The sequence below is a fragment of the Curcuma longa genome, chromosome 2 (assembly GCF_044706935.1).
Source record: "Curcuma longa cultivar G26 ecotype Majalengka, Jawa Barat chromosome 2, ITB_CL_G26_1.1, whole genome shotgun sequence".
NCBI classification, from domain to species: Eukaryota; Viridiplantae; Streptophyta; class Magnoliopsida; order Zingiberales; family Zingiberaceae; genus Curcuma; species Curcuma longa.
Window position 1 is genome coordinate 2661637 of NC_133862.1, and position 26403 is coordinate 2688039.

A 26403-nucleotide genomic window follows, 5' to 3' on the forward strand; every position below is an offset into this window, starting at 1 on the left:
ATATCATAACTTCATCCAGCATCCACCCTTGTTTGACTTTCTACTTACTGACACTAGTTGAACTTTCTATCTACTTGCCAACACCCATTGGACTTTCCATTTGTCAACTCCTATTAGAGTTTTCATTTGTCAAATGCTAGTCACCCTTGACCATCCAGCACTTCCCCTTGCCGAGAAGCATAGTCCCTAGGTCTTCATCATTTGCTCAGAGTTAATCAACCATAACTTCCACTAGTCTAATTTCATGTCCTTCCTAACCTACCAAGACTTCTACTCATAAAAAGACCCAACCTCTAACCTTTAGGACTTCCACTTGCCTAGGCTTAGATACACCTTGATCGCCAAGACTTACACTTGTCAAGCATATAGTTAAGTTTGACTTAGCCTAGACTTCACTTACTAAGCACCCACGTAAACTTGAGGTGTCTAGACTTCTTTCATTTGTCAAGCAGACAGTCAACTTGACCTATCACAACTTCATCCAACATCCACCTTGTTTGACTTTCTACTTACTAACACTAGTTGAACTTTCTAGCTACTTGCCAACACCCATTGGACTTTCCACTTGTCAACTACTATTAGAGTTTTCACTTGTTTGTCAAATGCTAATCACCTTTGACCATTTGTACTTTATCCAATGAACATACGTTTTCCTACTTATTTATCTGCCTAACTAACACTCAATCAGTTACATTGCTCAAACATGATGGGACATTATCTAACATCAAAACACCTTAGTTAATAAAACCAAGCTAGAGCATCATTACACCAACAATCACCCCTTGATGTTTAACAATCCATTTATGTTAGGCCAAATAGTATATTTCAATTCTAGATTTCATCTCCTATGTTAAAATGTTAAAGTTAAATGAAGTTTCTTACCTTTGGCATACATCAAAAAGATCATTCAAAAACTCATTTCTCTCTCAAAATTTAATGTCAAACTTAAATCAAAATTCTTTACTTAATCTCTTACTTCTCCTCTTTGACATACATTAAAATCATCCTTTCACCAAAGATTCAATTTTCTCCTCCTTTCAATATAGAAAGACTCCACTTCTTCCTCTTGAAAGGTGATTCCACTGTTCAACCCTTAACCTATCATCTTATCAAGGTGGATACATCCCTCATGTTTCAATCTTCTCAATATTAGGAGTGGATACATCCCTCATGTTTCAATCTTCTCAATATCAGGAGTGGCCATTTTTGGGTCCATCCATCCAAAATAAGATAGGATACACGTATGCATAGAAAATTCAACCCCAAATTTTCTTCAATAGCATATGTTGAAAGCTATACCACTTAATGAAAAAAAGTCACAATTTAATCTTCAATTTGTTTACCCCTTATTGAGATAACTTGATAGGATCTAAATTACATACGATTAAGTATCTCTAAGCAAAAAATTCAACCTTGAATTTCTCTTAATGTTCAAATGTATTACCTTGATGCTTCTTCAAAACAGATTCCATTCCCTAATTTCAAATTTCACCATAAAATTTCTATCACTAAGCAAATCCTCCTCCCCTTGAGAAATCATTTTCTAGGTGAAAGAACTAACACACCCCTTATTTGAACATTCTGCCCTCATTAAATCATTTTCTCTTTTGGAAATTCAATTTGCACCAACAGTGTCTCTTACAATTCATAATCTGAATTCTAACACTTGCTAAGGTGTTTAAAAGGGTTGGGGTGGGGGTGGGGGTGGGGGTGGGGGTGGGGGTGGGGGTGGGTGGGGGTGGGGTGATTGGTTTCTCTGATTCAATCGATTGTGTTCTATTTTCTTTAGCAATTAGAGCTTAAAAACTCAAATAAAATTTCATATTGACATTATGTATATCATTTTCCACCCATTTTGGATAAAAAAAATAATATTTTAGAAATATTTTTGTATTTTTAAAAAACAAAATTGAAAAGCCTTGAAACTTAGTGTTTCAATTCACATTTTATATCAATGCTATTTTCGATAACTTCTACAAACAGATAGCTACCACCATATTTTTTTTAAAACTAAATGATATTTTAAAAATAATTTTCAATCATAATCATTATATGTACATAAGTCTTCATAGTTGATGTGCAAATTCCACAAGTACACAGTCGTTTCAAGTAATAAAATTATCGTCCTCTTAAACCATATTAGTCTACATACAAAGGAGGTTATTTAGATAAATCAAAATGAGGGAATTGTTGTAATAAGAAACTAAATAAAACTACTAAAATCGAGAAAGGTGATGGGAAGATGAAATCTTAGGACAATCATAGGGTTTCGATTTCACCATGATGATCGTTAACAAATTAATTATGTCTCTCTCTTACCTCAATGCTAAATTATACTTGAAGGGGTTCATCCTGAAGTGATTAATGTGTCTATGGGAAAAAAAAAAAAACCACCGATGTGTCTAGCCTGAAACAACTCCTACATTAAATTAGGACAAACTCTTTACACTCTATGACATACCATGTAGATCTCGAAAGAGTTCAACTACTTTCGCAGAGAAACTCTCAAGTCAATTCTACAAGTCAAAGATTAGAATTCACTGTTAGATTTGTCCCCTATTCTATATGAATTCAATGTATATATATATGCAATGATTATAAGGCAGTGCTCGCCCCTCGATCTATCCCAGAGAAGCTAATCACTAACCTTAAATCCAACAACATAAGTGAATAAATAAATACACTAGAACTAATCAAAAATCAAACATATTATAGATAAAAAGAGAAATCACATTAATCAATTGTCAAACACATCGTCAGACTACTCTCTAATCCTAAGATAAAAAAGACTACTTCGTGACCTCAGAGGGACAAGCCATCAGTGTCGCAGCTCCTTTGATGTTGTGGATGCGACCTCCTCCTCGATCCCCTGTCACGAAATTGAGAGATCCCCTTAATTATATCAATGCATCTAAATCGCCACCCCTTCTATTTATAATTTTAGAATTTTGACTTAGTTTCCTAAAAAGTAGAGGAACTCTAACATAATTTCCTAAAAAATTAAGGTGGCTAACAAAATTAATAAAATTTTCTTAAAAAAGAAGCGAGGGGCTCCGCCACATGCACCACAGTCGTGTCAGGTGACACGGGCAAGTCGTAGTGCACATTGAAGTTGTTAGGAATAGCCCTAAAGTCAATTATGTAATGATTGAGTAGGGACTTTTGAATCATATTCTATTGTTAATAAAGATAAAGTTTGGTTATTATATTTACTTCATGTTTGTATTAAATAACTAAATATAATAATGTCCTTGAATAGTAGGTTCTAATCTACATCATATCAATTAATTGAATTGATAATGAAATGATATAGAGAATACTACTCTTAACTATTCCTAGTCAAGTATTAATATTTAAGTACAATATTAATGCATTGAAACTAGCATATAGGTCAATTAATTACTTGATCTCACCAGTCATGGATATATGATATCACGTTGACACATGAATATATATTAGAGAATATATACTAAATTGATCCGTCATGAGAAAGTTTCATAGATCGTTATATGAGTGTTATAAACTTTCTCATGTGACTATTGGTATGAATAGTCCTTATGTCTGAAGTCACTACGATTCCCTACATAAAGAATTGTGTACTTTGGTATCACCAAACATCACCCGTAATAGGATGGACTATATAGGCGATCACTGGATATGCAACGAATTATGCAGAGGGATGTGAGTGATGTAGATGGAATCTATTCCTCCCATATGATGAGAGTGATATCTATAGGCCCTTGATCAAGTAGGACTACCAAATGCATGGTCATATTCAAATGAGTCAATATGAAATATTGAATTCATTTGCTTGAGTGAGTCTATTTGGGGATCAAGAAACACAGATTGATATCGAGGATGACATGGTCTATGCCTCATTGATCAATCTAAATATCAATAATAAAAGAACATAATCATATATTATAGTAGTCACAGAAAGATTAGATCGGATCTCAACTTTCTCATCACTTGGGTAGTAATGATGCATTACTAAATGTCGCTCATTGTTTGTGTCTAAAGCGGTTTAAACACATTACCAACGTTACGAAAACCTATTGGATCACACACAAAGGACGTGATGCTTCGGAGATTGATTATTTTAGTTTGACTAAAATATAATCCGAATTGGATTAATTGAATTAAACTCAAATGAATCCAATTGGATTATGGGATTGAGTCTAATTTGGATTAGACTCATTTAGATCAGACTCAACTAAATTTGAATGAGATATTGATTCATTAAAATGTTTAATGAATTAAAAATAGAGGAAGACTAAGGGTTTTTCTCTTCATTGGATGAAGAGAAGATGAAAAGTCAATATGAGAAACATGTGCTCTATTGGGGTTTTAATTGACTTTAATGTGGGGAAGCTAAAGAGGTAAAAAATCGTTCATATTCATGAGATGAATTTAAAAGATTTTTCTTGCATTTTTCAAATGTGCACAATGCATTTTGAGTCATCTTCTCCTTTTTGGCCGAACATCCCTTTTCTTCCTCCTTGTTTTGGTCGAATCTCCTTATGTGGTTAGCACCACAAAGGCAATTCTTCTTCGAAGCTTGAGATCGTGTTCGTATGAATACGCATAGAGATGGGGATGCTTGAACGTGCAAGAAATCCGATAAACCGAGGGCGAGCGGGATAAGCGAAGGACACGCTTCAAAAGTATAGATCTATTAAATAGATAAATCAAACTTCATACAAGTTTTCTTTCACATGGATCGCTCGTTAGGATCCTATTTCTGTTGCGAATTTTATTGTAGCATAGGATTCCCTATAGGAGGGTCCTCGTTGAATCCATAGCACACGACACAGCTAGCTCATATTCCATTTTAGACCTCCAATATGCTACTCCAATGCTCATTCTACCTCCAAGATGATACATCATCATATCATGGGCCAGGAGTAGGTTGTGTATCATGTTCCATTATGTTGTCCATAAACTTTTCGTCTCCAATTGTGCTCCAAAACTAAATTTTTCACTTCCTATCAATAAAAAGCTTAAACCGTAATCATTCGAACTAAAAAGATAAAAAGAAATGCAAAAACTAGGAATCCATGCAAATATACTCATGTAATGTAGTAAATGCTGAAAACATTTGCATGATTCACACACATCAATAGTCCCTATGATTGGTTATTTCAAGATTCTATATCAAGATGATACTTAACTCAATTATATACATCTTATCAAGCATCTAGAAGCCTAGATCATCTAGAGCTAGGGCTGAGCAAGCGGGCGGGTCGGACGGGTTCGTGCGATTTTCCCACCCGTTGTTCTTGGATTCAACTTCCTCGCGGTTGAAGTTCTTGGCCATCTCCAAGCAAAACAAAACCCTGCCACCTGAATCAAATTTGCTGGCTCGAACAGGATCCTGTGGGTCGAAGGATGATCTCCAGCTGTTGAGAATTCCTATTCTGTTTATTATCACGAATCCCTCGACGTAGTCGAAGCTCTCCATCGACGATGTCAGCATCTCCTGGTCCTCCATGAAGCTTCTGAAATCAAAGTACAGAACTCTTATCCACTTCACCTGCAACGAAGTAATAGAATCGATTAGGAATAGGAATCATCGTATCGTAAAGTATCGATGCATTACCATCGTCGGTGCTGGCTCGAGTGCGATCCGAGCTCTGGTGAATTTGATTCTTGACTCCTGAAGCTTGAAAGTTGGGAGAGAGGGAAGTGCCGAAGTGTGAGAATGGGTTTGCTACTGGAAACCCCTCTTTTTTGTCCTTATCTATTATTAAACATATCATTTTTAATATATGTATACATATATTTTATTATTTGTATATAAATAGGCGGGCGGGTCGGGTTTAGTCGGATTTTAAAATTAAAACCCGAAATCCGTCCGTGTACAAGCGGGTTTGTCAATTTTCTATCCATTTTTATTTTTAATTTTTTTTAAACCTGCGGGTTGGCGGGTTCCGGATGCGGGTGGCGCTTAGATTCCTATATCTTACATTGTACTGAGATTGTTTCAGAATTCTTCATTTAAAGCAATTATACAATTCTACACTAAGGCATACCCTAATTAATTGATGTTCCTACCTAGGATATCAATTATGATTATCATCCTTAATACCAATTGCATGATATAATTAAATACACATGCTTGTAAATAAGCCTAGCATTATTAAAATATGAAATAAAAGAAGCTTAAACATGCACAATTAGAAAGATATTAATTTAATCAAATTGGCATAACTAAATGATTATCAATTGTGTCATATATATTAATTCCTAATATTAGAAGTTTCATTATGCATCATAAGCATTTATAAATGTTTTTTCTCCATGCATGACTTTTTCTAATAATGTGCCAAAGTCATAAGGTACAACTTGAGACGCCTAAGGATTTTAAAATCTTCTTCATACATTCTAGACATAAGTCTCTAACTAATTATCTTAATGCAAGAGCCTATCCTAACGTGTCAATCATCAAGATGAGTTATCCATTCATTTAAACTTATCGGCACACTTTACACCTTCTAAAATAGAGTTAGGATATTCCATCTCCTAAGTACCTAATAACCCTTAAACTACTCTAAAGTGTCAATTTTGTTAAGGTTAAGTTAAATACTATTCTAAAATTAGTTAACTAACCCTAAACTCATTTAGTTTGATGGAATCACACTCTTGGTGATTCAATACATATTGTCTCTCTTCGAGTTTTCTAGGTATTCATTAGGGATCACCTCCCTTGATATTTTCCTATGGACTCCTTTACGTCTCTTAGAAGCCCTCGACTTGGTAGTTTCATCAAGGTGATTTCTAGGGCACCTTCCCTTGCTAGCTAGCTACCACTCCTAGTGCTAAAGGGTTCTTGGGTCTTATGACTTTATGTCATAGTCGAAGTGAACCTTATTGTAGGTGACACACTAACTTTAAACTTAAATTTGTATCCCAAACCACTCTGGAAGCATTAGTTTCTTCTTGCCTTCCTAGTCCTAATCTACAGTTTTGAAGTTATTTAGAAGTTTCTTTAGCGTCTTCTCCCTACTTCTAGATTTTTCTATGATGCAAAGGTCTAGAATTATCCTTTGAATTATCATTGTTTATGATATGAAGAACTAAAACCATAATATTTTACTCCAGCATGCTTTTTATCATCATGGTAAGGTACATCATTAAAAATTACATATTTATATAATGATGATATATTAGGCTTTACCTTAGGAGCTCCCTCATAATTAGAGCTTCCTCTCTTAGGTTACCACTCGTGATAGTGCTCCTTCTCGTTGCACATGAAACACACGATATAATCCTTGCTCTTTCGTCATATGGGAGTGACTTCCTTGGGTTTCTCCTTGACTCTACCCTTGGGTGCACTTAGAGAATTCTCTTTCATCAAGTTAGGGCACTTATTTGTGTATTGTTCTCTTTCCCTACATTTAAAGCATACAATATGATTCTTATTCATTAAATTGGATATAGCTCTGAGTGTTGGATCCTCAATGCATGGAAGGATGGTGCTTTCTTCTTCCACATGATCACATGATTCTATGAGGTAGAAAACTTGTTGACTTCAACTACAAAGGTTGAAAATTGATGCTCTTGTTGCTCCAATATGATCACTTCACAATTTTCAATTCTTATTAGTCTTGGGCCAATGAGCTATTTTATTTAGATTTTTCCATTTCTTATGTCGATGAGGGATTCTCATAGGGTTCTCAATTTATTCCTCAACATTTTTATTACCTTATTATTGTTTGACATTGTTAGGCAAACCATTAATCAACATATTTATTTAACTTATTGTATGCCTCGAAACTTTGTATTTATTGACGAATCAATTTTTCTTTTTTAAGAGCTCTTCCCTTCCTATCCTTCGAAGCTTCAAAATCTTTCTTTAAGACAAACCAATTCTCGATGTTGATTTACGTAAAGGTTGTTGGTATAATCGACCTCTAATCAAGGTTGACCAAGCTCGAGTTAGCTCGAATTGAGTTTCAACGTTTGATCAATATATTTATTGACGAAAGTGACACATCAAGTAGAAGGAGAGTTTGTTGAAGAGGAAAATTTTTGATGCAACCGACCTCGGATCAGGTTGACCAAGATTGACTTAGATGCGGATAATTGAGCGAAGAGTCAAATAGGTCAAAATTAATCGGATATTTAATAGTGAAGAAGTCCAGGTGAGTCACAGTTAATCGAACACTTGGCATTTAGAATTCAACAAGGAATTGACAAACGAGAGAGAAGTCTAAGTGACCCATCGAAGACCAAACACTTAACAGTTAGAAGTTCAATACAATAGGGAGTGGCAAGGGCAAAGTCCAAGTGAGTCATGAAGGACCGGACACTTGGCATGAGAAGCAAAATCTAAGTAGGTTATAGAGGACTGAATACTTAGTATGAAAATTAAAATTTTGATAAGTCATGGAGGGTCGAAGTTAAGCACGAAAAAAGAAGTCCAAACAGATCAAAGAAGATCATATGTTTGGCAATAGTAAAATCCTAAGAAGTCAAAGTTGATCGGATGTTAGGCAATAGTGAAGTCCTAGCAAGTTAAGATTGATCAAATGTTAGGCAACAATGAAATCTCAGTATGTCAAAGTTGACTAAATACTTGACAAAGGAAGTCCTACTAGGTTGAGATCAATCGGATACTAAACAAGGCAAGGTTTCAATTTTAGAAAGGCTTAAATCAAAGGTATGAGTTAACTACTAGATAGTAGCAATCGATTGGTAACCCTTAAATGTTGAATTCAGGATTTAAAAGGATTTAAGGGAGTTTGCTACACAATCAGTTGATTGATGGATTTGAGTAATTGACTGATGGAACTATAGCAGCAAATAGATTGTTTGAAACTTGATTAAACAATTCAACTGATGAATATCAATCGATTGATACACAGTAACAATCAATTGTTATCATTGTTGCAACGAATAAAAAAGTTTCTAGGTCGAATTGTGAACTCGATTGATGCGATAAATGATAACAATCAACTATTAGTGATCAAAGTTAAGGTGGAAGAGTTATTCTATAGGTGAAACGATCAAATTCAACGGAGCAATCAACTGATGGTGATGAACATTCGACTAATAGACGAAAATCAATCCCGACTTGAAAGCTATAAAAGAAGGATTTCAAGAAAGATTTCGAAATCGGTTCTTAGAGACTTCGAAGGAGCTATTACACTCTACATCTTCAAGAGGCAATCCAACGTAACCAACAACGATCAAAGCGAAGATTCATTGTTATAAAGCATTTCTTTTACACTATTCATACGTTCAATTATATCTTTATTTTGTTTGTGATACTATGTAAAGAACAAATTGTAAAAGATTTCTCTGCCTTCGAAAGGTCTCCTACAAGGAGAAAGTTAGTGGAGTGTCGTTAGGACTAGACTGTAAAATAGGAATTAGGGGTTCCGAACCACATAAATTCCAGTGTTGTGCTTGTATATTTGTTCTCGCATTTGTATCTTTCCACTACATGTTTAATTCTTTGTAGACGAGCACAACAAACAAGAATGAAATCATGAATCGCTATTCACCTCCCCCTTTAACGACGTCAGTGATCCCAACAAAGGACTCCGTCCTTGATTTTCAATAGGTGAAATTTTCTATTACAAAGAATGGTAGAAATTAAGTGTCGTAGTTAAATCCATCTCCAAGCTCAATGAGGGAAAGAATCCCGATCTAACTTGAGCCTTGTGATTAGCTAGTAGTTAAGCCTTGAAGAGCGTATAGCCAAACGCTTATTTTCTTGATTGTGTCTACAATTGTGTCAATATGCAATGAAATATCAAAGTATAAAAACGAAACATAAAGCAATCTATCTATTTTAAGGATGACGATCATATAAAAATTTCATACAATCACACCATGATACAATCTTATAAAATAATCCTTTATCCTAAGACAAACACAATGATCACACAAAGCTCTAAAAGATTCGATCCATTGCACTCATTTTTCTAATTCTTTGCCCTATTAATGATATATTCATTATTGCACCCTTCTTGTTGAATAATAGATCTAAGATATCTAAACCAATCATCATGTCCATCCATTTTAGTCTTCTTATAACCTTCGATTTCTAATATTTTTCTCTACAACTCAAGTTTCAAATTTAATCTAATTATATTCACACAATACTGCATACAAATCACATTGGAATAAGATCTATCTAGATAAACTTAAATAGTTAGAAATAAACAATTATTGATGATGAATCAATTTGCCTAGATGTAATTTCTTTTTTTTATTATCCCTAGTTCTACAATTTGAAATGAGAAAAGGGTTGACAGAGAGAAAAAGAAACATGCAAAATGTTTAAAAATAGACGAAACCAAACTTCTAGATTAACAAACATAGGCCTTTGCAACTTGATTGAAATATTAATTACATTGTTAGGAATTTATCTAATATTGTCAGTTCATACCATATAAAATTTTACCTGTTAAGCATACATTTGAGACCAATTGTTGCAGTACTTCATTTTTAGATGCACTACTGTCCCAATCCAAATTATATATGTTAGCAAGTGTCTGTGAAAGAAATATTACTCCTCTCTTTCACATAAAAAATTTCACCATTTTTAATTGATATTAACATGATTGTTTAATAATGTTTCAAATCATCCACTTCTAGATCTTTGCATTGACAAAATACAAAGAATCTAACAGGTGTACAAGCACATTCATTCCTGCGACAAAAGTCAAGTGTTCATCATACAGGGAACTGGAAGGAAACATTTTGTAGACAATCAGACTTCATTACCTACCGTATGATGTAGGTTGTGGATAATGTAGGTAATGAAGCTCTGATTGTGTGATGTTGGGATCATGACAAAGTTGCTTCCTTGCTCTCCCCCTCACTTGATTTGGAAAAACTAGGAGCCCACTTTGCTTAATGCATAGAGAGAACATGTAGATGCCACTTACCATGAATAGTCCCACTACGGCTACCCATAAATTAAGCAGATATATTTCTTTGAATGCCTTATTATCAGCATTTCCTATGGTTGAGATGGTTCGTAGAAAACTAAGCTGATTAGTTGACGTATTTGATACATAGAAAACATCTGAAAACTAATTTGACCTCGGCTCGTTGGATCTTTATATCTTTCATTTCAAATTGATATCATTATTAAACCAAAAAATGGAAGCAAACCAATTTTTAGAAAGTTAAACAAGAGTGAAATCATCAAGACTGGAACAAAAACAGACATATATACGGACCAATCTCATAAATCTTGAGGTGGAAAACAATTTCAGAACTCAAAAAAAGACGACATGTCCAGAAACTAAAGGAGAAGGACTAAAATTCATTCAAGATCGATGCCATCCAAGAAGCCCCTAATAATCCAAAAGAGAATCAAATTTTGCATCAGACAAGGCGCAATTCCTCCTTCTCACCTTGAAAACAAGTTGTTGTTCCATCATATTGCTTATTTCATTTGGTTCATTGGATCTTTATATCATTTCAAATTGATATCATTATTAAACCAAAAAATGGAAGCGAACCAATTTTTAGAAAGTTAAGCAAGAGTGAAATCATCACGACTGGAACAAAAACAGGCATATATACGGACCAATCTTATAAATCTTGAGGTGCAAAACAATTTCAGAAGTCAAAAAAAAAAAAACGAGCATCATCGACATGTCTAGAAACTAAAGGAGACGGACTAAAACTCATTCAAGATCGATGTATTCCAAGAAGCCCCTAATAATCCAAAAGAGAATCAAATTATGCATCAAAGAAGGCGCAATTCCTCCTTTTCACCCCTTCAACTCCAAAACAAGTTCTTGTTCCATCATATTGCTTATTTCATTTAGCTCAGTAAAAATAAAATAACAAGTAAACAAATGGAGAACTCAACGAATCATCAAGAGGAAGAGGGAGGACGAATCACCTTGCTGAAAGAGTTGCAGTCGTCCTCCACCATTCTTCCCTCCCCCTCTTCCGCTCACGACGACGACCTCAATGACAACGCGTCGAGGAAAAAGATCATTCCATTTGTTCATCCTTCCCTCCTCCTCCCCCTCTTCCGCTCGCCCTAGGGTTGCGTTGACAATCGCTACCCCTGCCTCCCGTTTCGTCCTCCGTCCGGATCAAAAACCCGCCCTTCGCAATTCAGCCACTCTCTCTCCCTCCGCTTCTTTCCCTCCGCTAATTTTTTCTTTTTAGTATATTAAGTTGTTTTGCCAAAAACATAATTTAATTTGGGGTTATATTGATATATATATGATTGTATTAATCTTACTTAATATTCTTTTGTTATTCCTATTTTTAAAAATAAAAATAATTATTTTAACTTAAAATAATTTCTTAAAGCAAGTGAAGACAAATTAAGCATGATAAATATATCCATTAATGTGATAAAATTAGGAGTAATAAATATGTCCTCAATATAACATCCAAACTAAATTAGTAAAATATATTTATTTGGCTCTTGTGAGACAATCAAACCCACTGGAGCCTCTCTCTCGTAGAGGAAATTTAGATGAATTAACTCTTTGGAAATTGATACCCGTAACTCCTCTTGAGAAGTCAACATCTCGAAGTGATTTCTCCCTAAAAATCGACATCTTGAGCTAACTCCTCATATATCAACATTTCTAGTTGACCTGTTCCAAGAAGTCAATATCTTGGGCTAACTTCTCCCTACAAGTCATGAGCTCTTTTGATCAGACCTATAGGCTAAGTCCTTGTATAAATCTTCCTCACATCAAAAGCCTATGATCTCGGTAAACTAGCATACCAATCCTTGACTTTCATAAATTTTATTGGTGTGATTGACCTCTTAGATTTTGATGTTTATTTAATAACATGCTTAATAGAATCTAATTAAGATTGATCTAGTTAAATGAGAAGTTTAATCATGTCAAGGATGATCACATGACTAACAATGATAAAATTTAAGCAGGTCAAGATTGATTGAATGGTTGGTAAAATAAGCAAATCAAAATTGATTGAATGGTTGATAAATTCAAGCAGGTCAAAGTTGACCAAATATTTGATAAAAAAAAAAGTCCAATCAAATCAAGATTGACCAGATGTATTACAAAGAAAAAAAATCTAAATAGGTCAAACGTGATCAAATATTTGATAAGAGAAAAATTTTAAAGGATTAAACCTTAGGCAGTGAGAAGTTTATTATATTATCATTGATTTAATTTATTTTAAAATAAATTAAATTAATAATATTAATGAGGATAATAAATTGATAATATATAAATAAATATAATTTATTTATAATTGTTTAAATTTAAAATAAATTTATATATTTTTAATAAAATAATTTAAAAAAATAATTCATTAAAATAATTATTTAAAGAAAATAATTCATTAAAATAATTATTTTAATAAAATAATTCATTAAATTAATAAATATAATTCATTAATTTTATTTTTTAATTTAAAATATATATATATAATAAAATAATTTATTAAAATAATTAGTTTAATAAAATAATTCGTAATATAATGTATTAATTTTATTTTTTTAATTTAAAATAAAGTATATATTTTAAATTTATAAGTATTTAAATTAGAATTTATTTAATTAATTAACTCAGTTTCAATTAAGTTTCATGATATATTTCAATTAATTCAGTTTTAAAATCGGAGGGTAATCATGAAAAAAATTTCGTTAACCTCCAAAAGTGTAAAAAACTTTAGGCTATCAAGATAATCACATTCCTGGATTATAACATATTTACTAATGTAGCAGTGATACTGCATTATTTGGGAATCAATCATAACTTGAACTAAACAAGGTTGATAACCTTGGTCAAATAACCAAGGTTATCAACAATAACCCCACCCAAACACTCTTTAAAAGAGTAAACCTTAAGTAGTAATAAGTCTTGAAGCAGTAAACTTCAAGCAAGCAAGTGTGATCAACCAAAGGATGAATTAGTACTACTGTACTAATTTGGTGTACAAGAAAGTCTTAGTCAATTAGATCGATCAAATATTAAGAAGAAAAGTTTAAACAGATCAGTTGGATCGAATGTTTGACGGATAAGTTATATAGTAAGTCCTAGAGAGACCTTTCAATTTTGGAAGGCAATGAGGACGTGCCCCATTTGGGACAAACCTTAGGCGAATCATTAACATGTGGAAGACATTAACATGCGAAAGACATTAACATGCGGATAAGTTATAGTAAGTCTCATTCTTTCGGAGATCCAAATAAAGTTTCTAGCAGGAATCATTAACATGTGGAAGACATTGCCTCCTATATATGTCGGGTACTGATAGCTCTAAAATGTAATCGAAAAAGCATATTTCTTTTGTTTCCTACTTCTCCCTATTACTGTTCTAATTCAAGCATAGGAGGGTTTTATCGGGATATCTCAAAATCTTCTAACATTTTCTTGAGTGTGTAGGCAAGTCGAATATGTGCTAGGCTCCTAGGGATCTCCACCTCCTGAACCTCAAGATCATCTAGTTTTGAAGAGTCATTATCAAATTCATCCTTTCATCTCAACAATAGTTTTCAGACGCATCATTTTGGCAGTTGAGACATTAGATAGTGAATACAAGAAAAATAAATCACAAAAATATAAAGTTATCCACAAGCCAAGGGGTGCCACCAAGGGGATACAAACAAACCAGGGCACTTGCTTTTTGGCAAAGATCTTGATCGTGAAGCTCCCGACCAATTTTCAATTGCCTCAAGATGGGGTGAAGTATCAAGCCTTTCTAACCACCTTTACTAAACCAACAATATAATAGTTTAGCAGGCTACCGGCAAAGACTATATAAATATAAAGTAAAGTTATGCTGCATAGCGCGTCACGCATATTTTTCTTTTCTTTTTATTTTTTTCATAATTTTTGGATTGAATTATAGTATTAAGAAAAAAAGTAACAAAATTTTTTTTGAGGTGATAGCGAGGTGTCCAGGATACGGGTGCAGGATAACATTCACTCTTTTCACCCTAAAGTGACAAAGACAAGAATCTCTTATGGAATAGATTCACCAATTCACTGAATTCAACTTGGAAGTCCTAGCCACAACATTGAAGAATTTGTTGAAAATTTTGGGTTGTCTTTTTTACGTTGATTATTTCAGCGTTTCGTTGGTAAAGGGGAAAGGGGGAATGGCGAAGGTTGATTTTTATCGATGACCATTGGCGGAATAAATAAGGAGAGTGCGGTGGGAAGAATGGGTGTGATCATACCAACATTAATGAATTAGATCCCATTAGAACTCTGAAATTAAGTGTGCTTAGGTGAAAGAAATACTAGGACGGATGACCCTCTGAGAAGTCCTCATGTTGCACCTATTTTTTTTATTTATATTTTGTTCATGCCGCTGCCTTCCTTCTCATCTTAGGCCTCGGGGTCTCAGACGTGATTTTTATCGATGACCATTGTCAGGATAAATAGGGAGGGTGCAGTGGGAAGAAATGGGTGCGATCATACCAGCACTAACGCATCGGATCACATTAGAACGAAGGTTGATTTGTATCGATGACCGTTGGCGGGATAAATAGGGAGCGTGTGGTGGGAAGGATGGGTGCGATCATACCAGCACTAATGCACCGGATCCCATCAGAACTCCGAAGTTAAGCGTGCTTGGGCGAGAGCAGTACTAGGATGGGTGACCCCCTGGGAAGTCCTCGTGTTGCACCTATTTTTTGAAACGATTTGTTGCGTTGTTTGTTTGTTTTTTCTTTTGTTATGATTGTGATTTTTATTATTTTTTTTTCTTCTTCGTCTTCGTTTGTTCGTGTGGGCTGGGGATGCCTTCCGTCTCTCGGTCTCCGGCCTCGTGTTCGCGAGGCGGCGAGAGGTTGGTGGGGTACGCGTGTGTACGTGTGGGGGATTTATTAATTTTTTCATTGGTTTTCGAGGTGCGCGTGCGCGATTTTTCGGCGGCGGTCTCTTTACCTCGTGTTGATTTTCGTGGGGTGTTTGGTCGGGGGAATCGTGGATGGGGATGGGTGTAGGGTCCCGCACGGTGCGGCGAAGGTCGATTTGTATCGATGACCGTTGGCGGGATAAATAGGGAGGGTGCGATAGGAAGGATGGGTGCGATCATACCAGCACTAATGCACCGGATCCCATCAGAACTCCGAAGTTAAGCGTGCTTGGGCGAGAGCAGTACTAGGATGGGTGACCCCCTGGGAAGTCCTCGTGTTGCACCTATTTTTGTGAAACGATTTGTTGCGTTGTTTGTTTGTTTTTTCTTTTGTTATGATTGTGATTTGTATTATTTTTTTTTGTCTTCTTCTTCGTTTGTTCGTGTGGGCTGCCTTCCTTCTCGTCTCCGGCCTCGTGCCCGCGTGGCGAGGCGGCGAGAGGTTGGTGGGGTACGCGTGTGTACGTGTGGGGGATTTATTAATTTTTTCATTGGTTTTCGAGGTGCGCGTGCGCGATTTTTCGGCGGCGGTCTCTTTACCTCGTGTTGATTTTCGTGGGGTGTTTGGTCGGGGGAATCGTGGATGGGTGGGTGTAGGGTCCCGCACGGTGCGGCGAAGGTCGATTTGTATCGATGACCGTTGGCGGGATAAATAGGGAGGGTGCGATAGGAAGGATGGGTGCGATCATACCAGCACTAATGCACCGGATCCCATCAGAACTCCGAAGTTAAGCGTGCTTGGGCGAGAGCAGTACTAGGATGGGTGACCCCCTGGGAAGTCCTCGTGTTGCACCTATTTTTGTGAAACGATTTGTTGCGTTGTTTGTTTGTTTTTTCTTTTGTTATGATTGTGATTTGTATTATTTTTTTTTCTTCTTCTTCTTCGTTTGTTCGTGTGGGCTGCCTTCCTTCTCGTCTCCGGCCTCGTGCCCGCGTGGCGAGGCGGCGAGAGGTTGGTGGGGTACGCGTGTGTACGTGTGGGGGATTTATTAATTTTTTCATTGGTTTTCGAGGTGCGCGTGCGCGATTTTTCGGCGGCGGTCTCTTTACCTCGTGTTGATTTTCGTGGGGTGTTTGGTCGGGGGAATCGTGGATGGGTGGGTGTAGGGTCCCGCACGGTGCGGCGAAGGTCGATTTGTATCGATGACCGTTGGCGGGATAAATAGGGAGGGTGCGATAGGAAGGATGGGTGCGATCATACCAGCACTAATGCACCGGATCCCATCAGAACTCCGAAGTTAAGCGTGCTTGGGCGAGAGCAGTACTAGGATGGGTGACCCCCTGGGAAGTCCTCGTGTTGCACCTATTTTTGTGAAACGATTTGTTGCGTTGTTTGTTTGTTTTTTCTTTTGTTATGATTGTGATTTTTATTATTTTTTTTTCTTCTTCGTCTTCGTTTGTTCGTGTGGGCTGCCTTCCTTCTCGTCTCCGGCCTCGTGCCCGCGTGGCGAGGCGGCGAGAGGTTGGTGGGGTACGCGTGTGTACGTGTGGGGGATTTATTAATTTTTTCATTGGTTTTCGAGGTGCGCGTGCGCGATTTTTCGGCGGCGGTCTCTTTACCTCGTGTTGATTTTCGTGGGGTGTTTGGTCGGGGGAATCGTGGATGGGTGGGTGTAGGGTCCCGCACGGTGCGGCGAAGGTCGATTTGTATCGATGACCGTTGGCGGGATAAATAGGGAGGGTGCGATAGGAAGGATGGGTGCGATCATACCAGCACTAATGCACCGGATCCCATCAGAACTCCGAAGTTAAGCGTGCTTGGGCGAGAGCAGTACTAGGATGGGTGACCCCCTGGGAAGTCCTCGTGTTGCACCTATTTTTGTGAAACGATTTGTTGCGTTGTTTGTTTGTTTTTTCTTTTGTTATGATTGTGATTTGTATTATTTTTTTTTCTTCTTCGTCTTCGTTTGTTCGTGTGGGCTGCCTTCCTTCTCGTCTCCGGCCTCGTGCCCGCGTGGCGAGGCGGCGAGAGGTTGGTGGGGTACGCGTGTGTACGTGTGGGGGATTTATTAATTTTTTCATTGGTTTTCGAGGTGCGCGTGCGCGATTTTTCGGCGGCGGTCTCTTTACCTCGTGTTGATTTTCGTGGGGTGTTTGGTCGGGGGAATCGTGGATGGGTGGGTGTAGGGTCCCGCACGGTGCGGCGAAGGTCGATTTGTATCGATGACCGTTGGCGGGATAAATAGGGAGGGTGCGATAGGAAGGATGGGTGCGATCATACCAGCACTAATGCACCGGATCCCATCAGAACTCCGAAGTTAAGCGTGCTTGGGCGAGAGCAGTACTAGGATGGGTGACCCCCTGGGAAGTCCTCGTGTTGCACCTATTTTTGTGAAACGATTTGTTGCGTTGTTTGTTTGTTTTTTCTTTTGTTATGATTGTGATTTGTATTATTTTTTTTTCTTCTTCGTCTTCGTTTGTTCGTGTGGGCTGCCTTCCTTCTCGTCTCCGGCCTCGTGCCCGCGTGGCGAGGCGGCGAGAGGTTGGTGGGGTACGCGTGTGTACGTGTGGGGGATTTATTAATTTTTTCATTGGTTTTCGAGGTGCGCGTGCGCGATTTTTCGGCGGCGGTCTCTTTACCTCGTGTTGATTTTCGTGGGGTGTTTGGTCGGGGGAATCGTGGATGGGTGGGTGTAGGGTCCCGCACGGTGCGGCGAAGGTCGATTTGTATCGATGACCGTTGGCGGGATAAATAGGGAGGGTGCGATAGGAAGGATGGGTGCGATCATACCAGCACTAATGCACCGGATCCCATCAGAACTCCGAAGTTAAGCGTGCTTGGGCGAGAGCAGTACTAGGATGGGTGACCCCCTGGGAAGTCCTCGTGTTGCACCTATTTTTGTGAAACGATTTGTTGCGTTGTTTGTTTGTTTTTTCTTTTGTTATGATTGTGATTTGTATTATTTTTTTTTCTTCTTCTTCTTCGTTTGTTCGTGTGGGCTGCCTTCCTTCTCGTCTCCGGCCTCGTGCCCGCGTGGCGAGGCGGCGAGAGGTTGGTGGGGTACGCGTGTGTACGTGTGGGGGATTTATTAATTTTTTCATTGGTTTTCGAGGTGCGCGTGCGCGATTTTTCGGCGGCGGTCTCTTTACCTCGTGTTGATTTTCGTGGGGTGTTTGGTCGGGGGAATCGTGGATGGGTGGGTGTAGGGTCCCGCACGGTGCGGCGAAGGTCGATTTGTATCGATGACCGTTGGCGGGATAAATAGGGAGGGTGCGATAGGAAGGATGGGTGCGATCATACCAGCACTAATGCACCGGATCCCATCAGAACTCCGAAGTTAAGCGTGCTTGGGCGAGAGCAGTACTAGGATGGGTGACCCCCTGGGAAGTCCTCGTGTTGCACCTATTTTTGTGAAACGATTTGTTGCGTTGTTTGTTTGTTTTTTCTTTTGTTATGATTGTGATTTGTATTATTTTTTTTTCTTCTTCTTCTTCGTTTGTTCGTGTGGGCTGCCTTCCTTCTCGTCTCCGGCCTCGTGCCCGCGTGGCGAGGCGGCGAGAGGTTGGTGGGGTACGCGTGTGTACGTGTGGGGGATTTATTAATTTTTTCATTGGTTTTCGAGGTGCGCGTGCGCGATTTTTCGGCGGCGGTCTCTTTACCTCGTGTTGATTTTCGTGGGGTGTTTGGTCGGGGGAATCGTGGATGGGTGGGTGTAGGGTCCCGCACGGTGCGGCGAAGGTCGATTTGTATCGATGACCGTTGGCGGGATAAATAGGGAGGGTGCGATAGGAAGGATGGGTGCGATCATACCAGCACTAATGCACCGGATCCCATCAGAACTCCGAAGTTAAGCGTGCTTGGGCGAGAGCAGTACTAGGATGGGTGACCCCCTGGGAAGTCCTCGTGTTGCACCTATTTTTGTGAAACGATTTGTTGCGTTGTTTGTTTGTTTTTTCTTTTGTTATGATTGTGATTTGTATTATTTTTTTTTCTTCTTCGTCTTCGTTTGTTCGTGTGGGCTGCCTTCCTTCTCGTCTCCGGCCTCGTGCCCGCGTGGCGAGGCGGCGAGAGGTTGGTGGGGTACGCGTGTGTACGTGTGGGGGATTTATTAATTTTTTCATTGGTTTTCGAGGTGCGCGTGCGCGATTTTTCGGCGGCGGTCTCTTTACCTCGTGTTGATTTTCGTGGGGTGTTTGGTCGGGGGAATCGTGGATGGGTGGGTGTAGGGTCCCGCACGGTGCGGCGAAGGTCGATTTGTATCGATGACCGTTGGCGGGATAAATAGGGAGGGTGCGATAGGAAGGATGGGTGCGATCATACCAGCACTAATGCACCGGATCCCATCAGAACTCCGAAGTTAAGCGTGCTTGGGCGAGAGCAGTACTAGGATGGGTGACCCCCTGGGAAGTCCTCGTGTTGCACCTATTTTTGTGAAACGATTTGTTGCGTTGTTTGTTTGTTTTTTCTTTTGTTATGATTGTGATTTGTATTATTTTTTTTTCTTCTTCGTCTTCGTTTGTTCGTGTGGGCTGCCTTCCTTCTCGTCTCCGGCCTCGTGCCCGCGTGGCGAGGCGGCGAGAGGTTGGTGGGGTACGCGTGTGTACGTGTGGGGGATTTATTAATTTTTTCATTGGTTTTCGAGGTGCGCGTGCGCGATTTTTCGGCGGCGGTCTCTTTACCTCGTGTTGATTTTCGTGGGGTGTTTGGTCGGGGGAATCGTGGATGGGTGGGTGTAGGGTCCCGCACGGTGCGGCGAAGGTCGATTTGTATCGATGACCGTTGGCGGGATAAATAGGGAGCGTGTGGTGGGAAGGATGGGTGCGATCATACCAGCACTAATGCACCGGATCCCATCAGAACTCCGAAGTTAAGCGTGCTTGGGCGAGAGCAGTACTAGGATGGGTGACCCCCTGGGAAGTCCTCGTGTTGCACCTATTTTTGTGAAACGATTTTTGCGTTGTTTGTTTTTTTTTCTTTTGTTATGATTGTGATTTGTATTATTTTTTTTTCTGTCTTTTTTCGTTTGTTCGTGTGGGCTGCCTTCCTTCTCGTCTCCGGCCTCGTGCCCGCGTGGCGTAGCGGCGAGAGGTTTGTGCGTGCGCGTGTGTGTTTGTGGGGGATTTATAATTTTTATTTTTTCGAGGTGCGCGTGTGCGATTTTTCGGCGGTGGTCTCTTTACCTCGTGTTGATTTCGTGGGGTCGTTTGGTCGGGGGAATCGTGGATGGGTGGGTGTAGGGTCCCGCACGGTGCGGCGAAGGTCGATTTGTATCGATGACCGTTGGCGGGATAAATAGGGAGGGTGCGATAGGAAGGATGGGTGCGATCATACCAGCACTAATGCACCGGATCCCATCAGAACTCCGAAGTTAAGCGTGCTTGGGCGAGAGCAGTACTAGGATGGGTGACCCCCTGGGAAGTCCTCGTGTTGCACCTATTTTTGTGAAACGATTTGTTGCGTTGTTTGTTTGTTTTTTCTTTTGTTATGATTGTGATTTGTATTATTTTTTTTTCTTCTTCTTCTTCGTTTGTGCGTGTGGGCTGCCTTCCTTCTCGTCTCCGGCCTCGTGCCCGCGTGGCGAGGCGGCGAGAGGTTTGTGCGTGCGCGTGTGTGTTTGGGGGGATTATTTTTTCGAGGTGCGCGTGTGTGTTTTTTTTCGGTGGCTCTTAATTTCCTCGTGTTGATTTTCGTGGGGTCGTTTGGTTGGGGAATCGTGGATGGGGTGGATTGTAGGGTCCCGCACGGTGCGGCGAAGGTTGATTTGTATCGATGACCGTTGGCGGGATAAATAGGGAGCGTGTGGTGGGAAGGATGGGTGCGATCATACCAGCACTAATGCACCGGATCCCATCAGAACTCCGAAGTTAAGCGTGCTTGGGCGAGAGCAGTACTAGGATGGGTGACCCCCTGGGAAGTCCTCGTGTTGCACCTATTTTTGTGAAACGATTTGTTGCGTTGTTTTTTGTTTTTTCTTTTGTTATGATTGTGATTTTTATTATTTTTTTTTCTTCTTTCTTCGTTTGTTCGTGTGGGCTGCCTTCCTTCTCGTCTCCGGCCTCGTGCCCGCGTGGCGAGGCGGCGAGAGGTTGGTGGGGTACGCGTGTGTACGTGTGGGGGATTTATTAATTTTTTCATTGGTTTTCGAGGTGCGCGTGCGTGTTTTTTCGGCGGTGGTCTCTTTACCTCGTGTTGATTTTCGTGGGGTGTTTGGTCGGGGGAATCGTGGATGGGTGGGTGTAGGGTCCCGCACGGTGCGGCGAAGGTCGATTTGTATCGATGACCGTTGGCGGGATAAATAGGGAGGGTGCGATAGGAAGGATGGGTGCGATCATACCAGCACTAATGCACCGGATCCCATCAGAACTCCGAAGTTAAGCGTGCTTGGGCGAGAGCAGTACTAGGATGGGTGACCCCCTGGGAAGTCCTCGTGTTGCACCTATTTTTGTGAAACGATTTGTTGCGTTGTTTGTTTGTTTTTTCTTTTGTTATGATTGTGATTTGTATTATTTTTTTTTCTTCTTCGTCTTCGTTTGTTCGTGTGGGCTGCCTTCCTTCTCGTCTCCGGCCTCGTGCCCGCGTGGCGAGGCGGCGAGAGGTTGGTGGGTACGCGTGTGTGTTTGTGGGGGATTTATTAATTTTTTCATTGGTTTTCGAGGTGCGCGTGCGCGATTTTTCGGCGGCGGTCTCTTTACCTCGTGTTGATTTTCGTGGGGTGTTTGGTCGGGGGAATCGTGGATGGGTGGGTGTAGGGTCCCGCACGGTGCGGCGAAGGTCGATTTGTATCGATGACCGTTGGCGGGATAAATAGGGAGCGTGTGGTGGGAAGGATGGGTGCGATCATACCAGCACTAATGCACCGGATCCCATCAGAACTCCGAAGTTAAGCGTGCTTGGGCGAGAGCAGTACTAGGATGGGTGACCCCCTGGGAAGTCCTCGTGTTGCACCTATTTTTTGAAACGATTTGTTGCGTTGTTTGTTTGTTTTTTCTTTTGTTATTTGTGATTTGTATTATTTTTTTTTCTTCTTTTTGTTCGTGCGTGGGGCTGCCTTCCTTCTCGTCTCCGGCCTCGTGTGTTCGCGTAGCGGCGAGAGGTTTGTGCGTGCGCGTGTGTGTTTGTCGGGGATTTATTAATTTTTTCATTTTTTCGAGGTGCGTGTGTGCTTTTTCCGGTGGTCTCTTTCCTCCTCGTGTTGATTTTCGTGGGGTCGTTTGGTTGGGGAATCGCGGATGGGGTGATTGTAGGGTTCCGCACGGTGCGGCGAAGGTTGATTTGTATCGATGACCGTTGGCGGGATAAATAGGGAGCGTGTGGTGGGGAAGGATGGGTGCGATCATACCAGCACTAATGCACCGGATCCCATCAGAACTCCGAAGTTAAGCGTGCTTGGGCGAGAGCAGTACTAGGATGGGTGACCCCCTGGGAAGTCCTCGTGTTGCACCTATTTTTGTTTTTTGCGATTTTGTTTGTTTTTTGCGTTTTTGTATTTATTTTTTCTTCTGTCTTTTTGCGTGGGGCTGCCTTCCTTCTCGTCTCCGGCCTCGTGCCCGCGTCGCGTAGCGGCGAGAGGTTTGTGCGTGCGCGTGTGTATGTTTGGGGGGAATTATTTTTTCGAGGTGCGTGTGTGTGTTTTTGCGGTGGCGAATTTCCTCGATGATTTCGTGGGGTCGTTTGGTTGGGGGAATCGCGGATGGGGTGATTGTAGGGTCCCGCACGGTGCGGCGAAGGTTGATTTGTATCGATGACCGTTGGCGGGATAAATAGGGAGCGTGTGGTGGGAAGGATGGGTGCGATCATACCAGCACTAATGCACCGGATCCCATCAGAACTCCGAAGTTAAGCGTGCTTGGGCGAGAGCAGTACTAGGATGGGTGACCCCCTGGGAAGTCCTCGTGTTGCACCTATTTTTTGAAACGATTTTTTATTTTTGTTTGTTTTTTCGTTTTTATTTTTTTTTTTCTTGTCCTTCTTGTTTGTGTGGGGGCTGCCTTCCTTCTCGTCTCCGGCCGTCGTGTTCGCGTAGCGGCGAGAGGTTTGTGCGTGCGCGTGTGTGTTTGTCGGGGATTATTTTTTCGAGGTGCGTGTGTGTGATTTTTTTCGGTGGTCTCTTTACCTCCGTGATGATTTCGTGGGGTCGTTTGGTTGGGGAATCGCGGATGGATGGGTGTTCGGGTTCCCGCACGGTGCGGCGAAGGTTGATTTGTATCGATGACCGTTGGCGGGATAAATAGGGAGCGTGTGGTGGGAAGGATGGGTGCGATCATACCAGCACTAATGCACCGGATCCCATCAGAACTCCGAAGTTAAGCGTGCTTGGGCGAGAGCAGTACTAGGATGGGTGACCCCCTGGGAAGTCCTCGTGTTGCACCTATTTTTTTGATTTTTTGTTTGTTTTTTTTTCTTTGCGTTTTATTATTTTTTGTTTACTGTTTTCTTGTTTGTTCGTGTGGGCTGCCTTCCGTCTCGTCTCCGGCCTCGTGTTCGCGTAGCGGCGAGAGGTTTGTGCGTGCGCGTGTGTTTGTGGGGGAATTATTTTTTCGAGGTGCGTGTGTGTTTTTTTTTCGGTGGTCTCTTAATTTCCTCGTGATGATTTCGTGGTCGTTTGGTTGGGGAATCGCGGATGGGGGGTGATTAGGGTTCCGCACGGTGCGGCGAAGGTTGATTTGTATCGATGACCGTTGGCGGGATAAATAGGGAGCGTGTGGTGGGAAGGATGGGTGCGATCATACCAGCACTAATGCACCGGATCCCATCAGAACTCCGAAGTTAAGCGTGCTTGGGCGAGAGCAGTACTAGGATGGGTGACCCCCTGGGAAGTCCTCGTGTTGCACCTATTTTTGTGAAACGATTTTTGATTTTGTTTGTTTTTTCTTTGCGTTTGATTTGATTTTTTTATTTTTTTGTCTTCTTTTCGTTTGTTCGTGGGGCTGCCTTCCGTCTCGTCTCCGGCCTCGTGTTCGCGTAGCGGCGAGAGGTTTTGTGCGTGCGCGTGTGTGTTTGTCGGGGAATTAATTTTTTCGAGGTGCGTGTGTGCGTTTTTTTTTCGGTGGTCTCTTAATTTCCTCGTGATGATTTCGTGGGGTCGTTTGGTTGGGGAATCGCGGATGGGGTGGATGTAGGGTTCCGCACGGTGCGGCGAAGGTTGATTTGTATCGATGACCGTTGGCGGGATAAATAGGGAGCGTGTGGTGGGAAGGATGGGTGCGATCATACCAGCACTAATGCACCGGATCCCATCAGAACTCCGAAGTTAAGCGTGCTTGGGCGAGAGCAGTACTAGGATGGGTGACCCCCTGGGAAGTCCTCGTGTTGCACCTATTTTTGTGAAACGATTTGTTTCGTTGCGTTTTTATTTTTTGTTTCAAGAGGAACAAGTTCAGGGTAAGCTTAACATGGAACACCATGATTTAATAAATGAAACATAGAACACTAATAAAGACGAACATGCTCAAAATAAGTATAACATAGTAGATCATAACTTACAAAACACACATACTCATGCTAGACATGAAACTAATTAATCAAAAACTACATATCACAAGGAAATTAGAGTTGTGCGGCCTAAGCGACAGCCGGCCACGGCCTAAGCGGACCGCGGCTGGCCAGCGGCCTTAAGCGGCAGTCGATCAGCCACAATGGCCGAATGGCGATAGTGAAATCGGGACGTAGACAGCCAAATCGAGCATCGACCAAGTCAAATCAAGCGCCGACAACGACCTAAGCGGTGGTCGGCCAGCCAAATCAGGAGCCGACAGCGAAATCGAGATGGCAACCAGCCAAATCGGGTGTGCCGCCCAACAGCAACGGTGCGACCAGCCAAATCGGGCGCCGACAAGAAATCGCGCCACAACCAACCAACGACCTAAGCGAGCACTGGCGGCTAAATTGGCTGGCCAGCAGCCTAAGTGGCGCCCTGTGGCCAACCTAAGCAAATCGGAGCAAATCCGATAGCGACAAAAGAGAGGGGAAAGGAGAAGAGTTTACCACGTTACACCGTCGCCTAGCTTGTTGTTGTCACCGTTGTAGTCGTCGGAGGTTGGATCGCAATCGCCGGATGGGAGAAATCAGAGAGGAGAAAGGTCGCAGTTCGCTGGAGGTTTAGGGGAAAGAAAAGTCGGGGAAAGGAAAGTCGTGATTGGGGTGGGTTAAGTTAAGGTTTTTGACGACGAATTCGTATTTGTCGCCAAGTTCGTGATTCGCCAATTTTGGTGACGAATCATACATTCGTCGCCAAAGAGTGGCGACGAATCCATGATTCGTCACCAAATTGCAATGATTTTTGTGATAAACATTAATTTTACAATGATTTTCACAATGAAAATTATTACATCGCTACTTCCACAATTAAATTAGTTTCGTCATCAAATTTATCATAAATTTGTGACAAAATAAGATTTCGCTAATTTTCGTCAAATTGTGACGAAAATATTTCGTTGCTAAGATTTGTGGCTAATACTCTATATTTTTGTAGTGCGCGATTCTACTAGGATATTAGGATGATATCAACTTGCATCGCATATAAGAAACTATTCGAAGAACTGATATAGTTGTATGAAATGAAATTAGATACTACAAGAAAAAGGCTGATTAGTGACTCAAATAATCAGTCGCTAATTTTTTCGTTATTA

At 40.7% G+C, this 26403-nt stretch overlaps 1 long non-coding RNA gene, 20 other non-coding genes and 1 pseudogene across 21 annotated transcripts in view; 21 read left to right on the plus strand and 1 right to left on the minus strand.

Moving 5' to 3' along the window:
* Nucleotides 1–12095, minus strand: part of LOC141816495 (uncharacterized) — a 29516-nt gene extending 17421 nt beyond the window's left edge. Inside the window, exon 1 of the long non-coding RNA XR_012600701.1 lies at nt 11873–12095. This is a non-coding gene — a long non-coding RNA (uncharacterized LOC141816495). The remainder of the gene's footprint in view (nt 1–11872) is intronic.
* Nucleotides 12096–15137: 3042 nt separating this feature from the next.
* On the plus strand, nt 15138–15256 carry LOC141822583 (5S ribosomal RNA; annotated as a pseudogene).
* A 231-nt stretch (nt 15257–15487) lies between these two features.
* Nucleotides 15488–15606, plus strand: LOC141822531 (5S ribosomal RNA). Its single transcript, XR_012601271.1, has one exon. It is a non-coding gene; the product is annotated as a 5S ribosomal RNA (ribosomal RNA).
* A 396-nt stretch (nt 15607–16002) lies between these two features.
* Nucleotides 16003–16121, plus strand: LOC141822577 (5S ribosomal RNA). Its single transcript, XR_012601307.1, has one exon. It is a non-coding gene; the product is annotated as a 5S ribosomal RNA (ribosomal RNA).
* A 390-nt stretch (nt 16122–16511) lies between these two features.
* On the plus strand, nt 16512–16630 carry LOC141822587 (5S ribosomal RNA). The gene has a single exon (XR_012601315.1). It is a non-coding gene; the product is annotated as a 5S ribosomal RNA (ribosomal RNA).
* A 391-nt stretch (nt 16631–17021) lies between these two features.
* On the plus strand, nt 17022–17140 carry LOC141822598 (5S ribosomal RNA). Its single transcript, XR_012601326.1, has one exon. It is a non-coding gene; the product is annotated as a 5S ribosomal RNA (ribosomal RNA).
* Nucleotides 17141–17531: 391 nt separating this feature from the next.
* LOC141822610 (5S ribosomal RNA) lies at nt 17532–17650 on the plus strand. Its single transcript, XR_012601337.1, has one exon. It is a non-coding gene; the product is annotated as a 5S ribosomal RNA (ribosomal RNA).
* Nucleotides 17651–18041: 391 nt separating this feature from the next.
* On the plus strand, nt 18042–18160 carry LOC141822537 (5S ribosomal RNA). Its single transcript, XR_012601277.1, has one exon. It is a non-coding gene; the product is annotated as a 5S ribosomal RNA (ribosomal RNA).
* Nucleotides 18161–18551: 391 nt separating this feature from the next.
* Nucleotides 18552–18670, plus strand: LOC141822548 (5S ribosomal RNA). Its single transcript, XR_012601282.1, has one exon. It is a non-coding gene; the product is annotated as a 5S ribosomal RNA (ribosomal RNA).
* A 391-nt stretch (nt 18671–19061) lies between these two features.
* LOC141822560 (5S ribosomal RNA) lies at nt 19062–19180 on the plus strand. The gene has a single exon (XR_012601292.1). It is a non-coding gene; the product is annotated as a 5S ribosomal RNA (ribosomal RNA).
* A 391-nt stretch (nt 19181–19571) lies between these two features.
* On the plus strand, nt 19572–19690 carry LOC141822570 (5S ribosomal RNA). The gene has a single exon (XR_012601300.1). It is a non-coding gene; the product is annotated as a 5S ribosomal RNA (ribosomal RNA).
* Nucleotides 19691–20081: 391 nt separating this feature from the next.
* LOC141822571 (5S ribosomal RNA) lies at nt 20082–20200 on the plus strand. The gene has a single exon (XR_012601301.1). It is a non-coding gene; the product is annotated as a 5S ribosomal RNA (ribosomal RNA).
* Nucleotides 20201–20591: 391 nt separating this feature from the next.
* LOC141822572 (5S ribosomal RNA) lies at nt 20592–20710 on the plus strand. Its single transcript, XR_012601302.1, has one exon. It is a non-coding gene; the product is annotated as a 5S ribosomal RNA (ribosomal RNA).
* Nucleotides 20711–21092: 382 nt separating this feature from the next.
* On the plus strand, nt 21093–21211 carry LOC141822573 (5S ribosomal RNA). The gene has a single exon (XR_012601303.1). It is a non-coding gene; the product is annotated as a 5S ribosomal RNA (ribosomal RNA).
* A 377-nt stretch (nt 21212–21588) lies between these two features.
* LOC141822574 (5S ribosomal RNA) lies at nt 21589–21707 on the plus strand. The gene has a single exon (XR_012601304.1). It is a non-coding gene; the product is annotated as a 5S ribosomal RNA (ribosomal RNA).
* Nucleotides 21708–22095: 388 nt separating this feature from the next.
* Nucleotides 22096–22214, plus strand: LOC141822575 (5S ribosomal RNA). The gene has a single exon (XR_012601305.1). It is a non-coding gene; the product is annotated as a 5S ribosomal RNA (ribosomal RNA).
* Nucleotides 22215–22604: 390 nt separating this feature from the next.
* Nucleotides 22605–22723, plus strand: LOC141822576 (5S ribosomal RNA). The gene has a single exon (XR_012601306.1). It is a non-coding gene; the product is annotated as a 5S ribosomal RNA (ribosomal RNA).
* A 377-nt stretch (nt 22724–23100) lies between these two features.
* Nucleotides 23101–23219, plus strand: LOC141822578 (5S ribosomal RNA). Its single transcript, XR_012601308.1, has one exon. It is a non-coding gene; the product is annotated as a 5S ribosomal RNA (ribosomal RNA).
* Nucleotides 23220–23560: 341 nt separating this feature from the next.
* On the plus strand, nt 23561–23679 carry LOC141822579 (5S ribosomal RNA). Its single transcript, XR_012601309.1, has one exon. It is a non-coding gene; the product is annotated as a 5S ribosomal RNA (ribosomal RNA).
* Nucleotides 23680–24027: 348 nt separating this feature from the next.
* On the plus strand, nt 24028–24146 carry LOC141822580 (5S ribosomal RNA). The gene has a single exon (XR_012601310.1). It is a non-coding gene; the product is annotated as a 5S ribosomal RNA (ribosomal RNA).
* Nucleotides 24147–24490: 344 nt separating this feature from the next.
* Nucleotides 24491–24609, plus strand: LOC141822581 (5S ribosomal RNA). Its single transcript, XR_012601311.1, has one exon. It is a non-coding gene; the product is annotated as a 5S ribosomal RNA (ribosomal RNA).
* A 365-nt stretch (nt 24610–24974) lies between these two features.
* On the plus strand, nt 24975–25093 carry LOC141822582 (5S ribosomal RNA). Its single transcript, XR_012601312.1, has one exon. It is a non-coding gene; the product is annotated as a 5S ribosomal RNA (ribosomal RNA).
* The last annotated feature ends 1310 nt before the right edge of the window (nt 25094–26403 follow it).